This window comes from Ailuropoda melanoleuca, chromosome 13, assembly GCF_002007445.2.
Source record: "Ailuropoda melanoleuca isolate Jingjing chromosome 13, ASM200744v2, whole genome shotgun sequence".
Classification (NCBI taxonomy): domain Eukaryota; kingdom Metazoa; phylum Chordata; class Mammalia; order Carnivora; family Ursidae; genus Ailuropoda; species Ailuropoda melanoleuca.
In genome coordinates this window covers 34,062,032-34,069,623 of record NC_048230.1, presented here as the reverse complement: position 1 = coordinate 34,069,623, position 7,592 = coordinate 34,062,032, and the positions used below count along the sequence as shown (strand labels likewise).

Genomic DNA, 7,592 nt, shown 5'->3' with positions numbered 1-7,592 from the left:
GGACGGGAGGGGGGAGGGGACACAGGGAGAGATGGGGGACTATCCACTCTCCCCACTTTTAAATCTACATTTTAAAGGGAATGTACATGAAACTACCACCAACCTCCTTTTTTTTCCCCCCCTTTTAAGTTTTCCTTTTTGCTTGTTTCTTAAGCCAAAACAGAAACAACCCAGCACTCTTCTGTAGGTAAGCCTGGTCGTGTTCAGTAGCAACACAGAGATACAAAGAAGGACCTGTGGCTCACATTCCGATTTTAAAATAGTGACGCGAATTGGTAAAGTGGTTTTAAGAGCTCTCACATGTGATAAACGACTATCTTACAAAAGGACAGCTAGCCCAGATCCCTGATATGAAATCGGCCACCCAAAACAAATAAACAAAACTGAAATCATTTTTTAAATTTCTCATTTTCAGAAATATGAGCAAATTGCTGAACACCCCTTGGAAAACACTGAGGTCTCCATTCACGAATGGTGGCCTCTCCGTTTTTCAGCTATTCCGTGGGAATGAAGTACAGTTTAACACCAAGCATTTGGCGAATAAACAGAAATTTTTTTTTAAAAGATCTATAACTTGAACTTCATAAATGTGAAGATTACCACTTCTTTTTATGGCCAGTCATTACCAGAAGTATTTCAACACAGAAGATAGAGAATGACATTCAAAAATGTGTTTCCTGTTGCTTTTAATTATTCAGAAATATGTGACTATAGTGTCTTTAATTTAAACCACTATTTATTATTAAGTTATTCTAGGATGATTAATCAAAAGAAATAAAATCTGAGACCTAAGCATCATTTTTACCTCCTTTTTGCAATCCTTTAAATGCCTCAAAGAATACTTCTTATCTTGTAAAGTCACTCTCATCAGAGGGCCAAGTTGTAATGATTCTTCAATCTGATTAAAGGCCACGTGTGCTATTTGAAGGGGAAAAAAATAATCGCCTTAGCTTTTTAAAATGATTTGTTTTATCACCTAAGAATACTTGAGCATCTCCTTGGATCGGAATTATATTTCATTGAATTGTTGAAGCATTTCTGATTTGTTTTTTTTAACAGCTCACTGTTGAAGCATTTCTGTATTTCACATGGGGTAGCGGAGGCATGTATTTTTACCATCGTGAGTGGCAAGTGGTGACGTACATCTTACGTAAACCTTGATTGCTCTGAGTTGCCAGAGTTATCAGGTAACTGGTCGCTGCTGGTTTGTGGTTTTTTGTTTGTTTGTTTTGGAGTTACACTACATGTATAGTATTTCTCATTTTATCATTTTTCTGTAAAGAGGGCAAGTGCAGCTACGTAACTTAGATGTACTGAATCTCACTCTCCAGGTGACGGTTGCTCGCTGCTCCATCTTTTATTTGTCTTTACTGTTAATTTATGACAACTCAGGGGGAAAAAAATATAACAAGCCTAGTTTGGTTACAGGTACCCACAAGCTTGAATATTTCTCTGCACTGAAATGAAAGTGGCATCGTTCATCACCACCTGCTACATTTTGTATAGCATTTTATCAGCCATAGAAATAGGACAATCTGGAAAACTCGGGGGGGTGGGGGAGAAAATGACTAAGTGTCCGTCGCAAACAGACACACCTGAATCAAGGTGGGTGTAGCAAATCTCTGTCACTGCTTGAGAGGGACTTTGAGCTTGTGGCAGTTTTGCAGACTTACATAACTTCAGCACTTTACAACATTTTTTACTACGAATGTTCAATACAATTTAATATTTATAACTGATTTCTGAGCAACCGGCTCTAAGTCCATTCTGTTAACTGCATGGAAAAAAAAAAGTATGCCAATTTAAGTATGTCAATAATCAGGTTTTAAATGTTTGGAAGAAAATCAAAACAGGATTGCTGATTTGTTCTGTATTCGTGACATTCTGGTACTTCTAGATTTGCAATAAATGTATGGCTTTTTTTATTAAGAGCCTGATTTGTGGGGGTTTTTTTAATAGACTCCTTGGCATTCATTGTTTGATCCAACTCAAGTCACAAAAGCTCAAGGAAGATTCACTTCAAATCAATAGTTTCTTTTTTTTCACTTTCTTGCAAAATCTTTTATCTCTACTAGAGACCCATTAACATTTCTGAGAAGTGTTTGTTGAACTTGATTATTTCTTGATGAAAAATACATGAATGAAATGAGATCATGGTCACCACAGAGTAATAGCTATGCTTATCAAAAGTAATAAATACTGGAGATGATCTATATCCAGTTACATACTAGTCCTAAGAGCTTCTCTAACCTCTAAGTAAACAGCATACTCTCCACGCCAGGGGTCAGCAGACTTTTTCTGTAAAGGTCCAAATTGTAAATATTTAAAGGCCTCGTGGGCCACGTGGGTTCCATCACTACTACTCACACCCACGGCATCCGTGTGGAATGCAACTAAAGATAATATGTAAAGTCATGGGCATGGCTGCCTCAATAAAAATTTATTGATGGATACTGAAATTTGGAATTTCATCATGAAATATTATTTTGATTTTTTTTAACCACATGAAAGTGTGAAAAACCCCGATTAACTTGTGGTCTGGAAAGAAAAACAGGCAGTGGGCTGGATTTGGCCTGCAGACTGCAGTTTCTGACTCCTGCCCCACACATCTGCGACCCTGGCAGGCTCCCACCAGTGGCACCGCTCTGAAAAGGAACGTCCTGACCGATCGGAAAGGATCGTTGTGGTCAAAGTGGCTTTGAGATCATAGGTGCCAGAGACAGGAAAGATCAAACAGCTGACGCCACATTAATTACAAGTTTTCATTTCCGGGGATTAAAGAGATTCTGCTCCAACCTTGTTGACTTAATAATGTTTCAGTCTAAATGAAGGCTACTTCCCTCCCCAAGAGCAAAATTATTCCAGTGGTAAAAATGAGTTAAGATCATGTGCTCTTTTAAGGCAAATCCACCCTTCATGGATACAATGTTTCCAAACCTTTTAACAAAGTTCAGTTTTGTCCTCCCATACTGTAATGTAGCTTTTGTACATTTCTTTGCCTTTCCTGCAGCTTAATACCTGGTGATAAAATAGAAAATAGATCCCGTGTCAGGGTTCCCATGCCCCACTTATCCATTCAGGTCACCTAGAGGTATTTACTACATTTAGATTTTTGTACTCTTTCTCAAAGACATTTGAAATCAGAAATAATCATGAATGCTTATTTTAAAAAGCTCCAAAGTATCGGGCTCGCTAACAGGGATTTAAAGTTCAGAGACCATTCATTGCCTTTAACATTCTAAACAGTTATGAGCTTTACTTGAAACGATCAATTTAAAGACAATTCAGACTTGTTATGTGGTAAAAGGTCAATCCTATAAGTATATGTAGCATTGAGAAAAGAGAAGTTGGACTTGTTTTCTGATTTGTCTTTGATACAGATGTTAGTCAAAGGAGGGCTGCAGTCTCCAACAGGTGGGCCAGCCACTGTATAAGCAAGGAAACTAGCTCCCCCTGGTGTTCGGCTTCTGTAAGGACTCCCGGGGGGTGCAGAAGAAGAAAAAGAGACAAGTTCAAGAACGCGCACCTCCGCTTTTCACGGAAGAAAAACTCTCACATCCAAGTCAAAATTACTTCAATGACTACGGATTTTCTAGAGGAAAAACTGGACAACAAAAGCGATTCCAGAACATTTTATCTATAAACGCATTTTAAATAGAGCTCAGCAAACACTATGGAGAGAAAATACACATTGTAGCCATGTATTGATATTATTTAGATACCTTTCCAGCAATTCAAGAAAAGCATGCCAACTGTCCTAACAGCCTACTCCCCTAGAATTCAACCCAAACTGTAAGCACCTTCTCTACACTGACAGCTCCTGTTCTTAGATCCATCTGTGCAGCTGAGCTCCAGACTCACACGCGCCCGTGTGACGGCACCTGGTGCCAACCAGGCATTTCCAACTTGACATGTCCTCAGCAGAACTCTTGACCCTCCTCCCCAAACCTGCTCCTCCACAAATCCTATTGGCTTTACTTTCTAAATATATCCAGAACCTACTTGTGCCAATTCCACCAGTACCCCTGATCCAAACCAGTATCATCTTAGCTGTATTACTGCAATCATCTTCTAGCTGGTTTGCCCAATCCCGCTATTGCTTGAATTTTCCTGCTTTGATTTTTCATATAGAAACCTTACGATAATCCTTTGAAGGTACAAATCAGTCACGACCACATTTAAAACCTAAAATCCCTAACAATGGGTTCTCCATGAGCTGCCTGCTCTTTCTTCCTTGCTCCCTGCTGTTCTAACTGTATGGCCTTCTTCCTGTTTCTTGAAAACACAAGCCTCATCCCTTAGCATCTGTAGTTCCCTACGATGTGTACATGACGGGACCCTTCAGTTTGGTCTCCTCCAAATGTTCCTGAGGAGGCATTCCTGACTATCCTATCCAAAACAGTCCTTGTTTCTACCCTTTACTCTGAAAAGTTACACAAGTATTTGCTTTCACTCATTAACCAGTTCTCCTCCATTTGCACCTTAAGGCAGTGGTTTTTTTGGTTCACTGCAACATTCCCAAGGCTTTTGAGCAGGGCCTGGCACATAGCAGGTGGTGCTCCAAAAATATTGTTGAATGAATGAATGAGTTCATTTCTCATTGGCTTTTTCAAGAGGAAAGAATATGGTGTGGATTTACAGGTACAGCTCAAGACAGTCTGGTGCTGCTAGAAAGCCTCTGGGTGGCCCTAAGACACTGAATGCACTGTGATCCGAGCCTCCTGGCCCAGCCGCTGAGGATGGGTTTCTAAGTGCCGGGCAGGAATGCTGTAGGAGCCAATCAGCTGTTAAGGAAGAAAACATAGATCCATCCAGAGACTAAACAAACTGCGGGAAGAAATTACCCCAGGGTAGGGATGCAGATGGAGGCCTCAGTTTTAACATATTGTTGGAGCAGATTTTGTTTTAACTATTAACCTATTTTCCAGTAGACTTTTATTTTTATGATCCCCCCCTTTTTTTTTAAATGCCTCCGTGGGTAGCAAGTGCTTTTCCGGAGATTTAATCTCTTTTTTGGTGCTAAGGCAGAGCGCATGGACGGATTTCTCTGACTTTGAGCATCCCCAGATGGCCCCACTTGAATAGAAAAGCGGTTGAAAGAAAGTTTAATCTTATAACCTCTTCTATAAACAATCTGGGAGGGGGGAAATATCGGTTGGGTTTCTGGCTCGCGGTACTTTACTTCTTAGGAGGTCATGAAACAGAGGGAAAACAAAGCAGAATTCGTAATTAGGGAGGCTTGGACCCGGTCCATCTTTGCCGCTGGTGCTGCTGCGAACAAGTGGACTTCGCTACTGCAGGCCTGTGTCTTCACATGCGAAATGAACGGAGCGGGATGCACATCGTTAACCCTCTACGATTCTGCGTTCCAAAAAGGAAAACGCATTCAGAGGGCCAATCAGGCCCTTGGCAACGGGAGCGGGTCAAGAACAGTACCGCTGGAAGTAACAGCAAGATCTAAGAGCCAATCAATACAGGATCCTTAAAGTGTCCACATCCTCTCGGCCTCAATGCCAACACTCCCTGCACTGCTCGAAGACGCGCAAAACCCTTTCCTTTAAAAACCCTTTCCTATGAATTCCTATTCGTTCCGCTTGAGACGTCCACCTTCCCGGGCGGCGCAGGAATCCGTACCAACCTAGAGCTGTGCGGTCCAAGACCGTAGCCGAGCCGCGCGGAGCCGTCGAGCCCTCGCCACGTGGCCTTCGGGGCTGACATGCGCTCTCAGTGTCAAGTACACACCGGAGTCGCAACACTTAGTGTGAGAGGAGAATGTGGACCCTCTCCATTTTTATAGCGACTACAGGTTGAAATGATAATATCTGGGATGCGTGGGACTAAAGAAAGTGCGTGGCCAAGCCGAATCTCACGTGCCCCTTGCTGCGCGAGCTCACGTGGCTAACAGAAACGGGAAGAGGACAGGGGCGGCCCGCGCGCTCTTCGTCGTGGACCGGGCTGCTCTGGCTCAGGGACCAGAACGGCCCACGGGGCGCAGCCGCGGCCCTCCGCCGGCCAGCGTCGCGCACACGCGCCCCCGAGCCCGCTCGCTCGCACTCACTGCGCCGCCGCCCGCTGCGCCAGTCTGCCGGGCGCCGGCCGCCCGCAGCCACTCGCGCTCCGCGCCCCCCGCGCGGCACCTCGACCCTCGGCCGCGCGGGCCTCAAGGGGGTCAGAGGGTGACCCCGACAAGGCCGCGTTCTTCTGTCCTGCTGTCGCCGTTACAGGGCTTTTCGGACAAAACGTAGACGCTTAATCCTTCGCCTGACCCGAGAGAGACGGCTAATTCTGCAGGCGGCAACACGAACAGCATTTCAAATTCTTTGATTTCTAGAACGGTGTGTAGACTGTGGAAAACTACTCATTCTCTTCACTCTTAAATACCTTGTTCATTCAGCATTTGCAAAGCAAACTGCGGGGATTTCCATCTGCTACTGACTGAAAATCATTTCTCAAAACAAGATTTACCAATGGTACATAAAACTTAGTTGCAGTGAACAAATTATATTTAATTTAACCTTAAAGAAATTGTCCAAAAGTAAACAGTGCAATATTATACACAATTGATGATTGCTAGATAAATGTCTATTACATAAAACTTAACATTTGTCCAACTTTTACCAGGACTGAATGATTTGATTCTTTAAATACTTTTTTCCTGGTCTCTCTGTGCAGGGTAGGTACAAATGGACTTCAGGTCTTGTCCAAATAACTTCACCCTCTAATTTACACACCTAGCCGAATCTGAATGTGTAGGTTTGTAACTCGTGCTGACCTATAGGGCTCAACCTGTGCTTACCTTGTGGGAAAACCGAGGAAAACTGAACCCAGTGGACAATAATACTATGAGGAAGTAAAACTTGTGACAGAATCCATAAAAGCCCATGATCCCTTGGGTTCTCTTTTCATACTAGAACCACCAAGTGTTCGCCCTCCAATGAGTCTGAACACAAATCACCATTTTTCTAAATGACCTTAAGAGGTCCATCAAGTAAGAAGGTGAATGTAGTAAGGGAAAAGCATGGATTCCGTTAGAATATGTGCTTTCAGTCACACTGCATAAATAAAGTTAACAGGGAAAGAATTTAGGTTCCAAACTTCAAAATTTCAAATTACCTGTAGTTTTACCCTCAAGGTGAAGATGGGAACGCAGGAAACGCCATCTGCTCACTGGCGTTCAATCAAATGATCTGATCTAATTTCTAGATCTCTGAGATACACTGATCTCGCAAAAGTGATTTGTCAAGTCTGCGGTTTTTGAGCTGTTCCCCGCGGAGGAAATCCAGCTGATGTTCACAGCCTGACAGGCCATCATGGGCATTCCTGACACACCAACAGGGCACCCTGTCACACTCTTCCCTCAGGTGGACACTTTACAATGCAAGGTGTGAATGATACTCTGCTCGAAGCCTATAGGAAGAGCGCAACACTCACCAACATAAGGCCCGGTGTAACAAGTTGTGTGCAAGATCCTTCACAAACACTGCATCTGTTGTACAAGTCCTGTTAGTTCACATTCGGGGACTACCAGCCAATAAAAGGAAGACCAGGCAGCCCCCCTGGAAAGGAGAGTCCCCAGATGAGGGATGTAAGCG

At 43.2% G+C, this 7,592-nt stretch overlaps 1 protein-coding gene across 2 annotated transcripts in view; it reads right to left on the bottom strand.

Annotated features, from left to right (window-relative positions):
- Positions 1–6,085, bottom strand: part of ARSG (arylsulfatase G) — a 102,645-nt gene extending 96,560 nt beyond the window's left edge. The window contains exon 1 of one of the 2 annotated variants that reach the window (XM_034641210.1): positions 5,639–6,085. The gene's annotated coding sequence lies outside the window, so the exon portion shown is untranslated. The remainder of the gene's footprint in view (positions 1–5,638) is intronic. The other variant, XM_034641212.1, reaches the window with a different exon arrangement.
- Between the last annotated feature and the right edge of the window lie 1,507 nt (positions 6,086–7,592).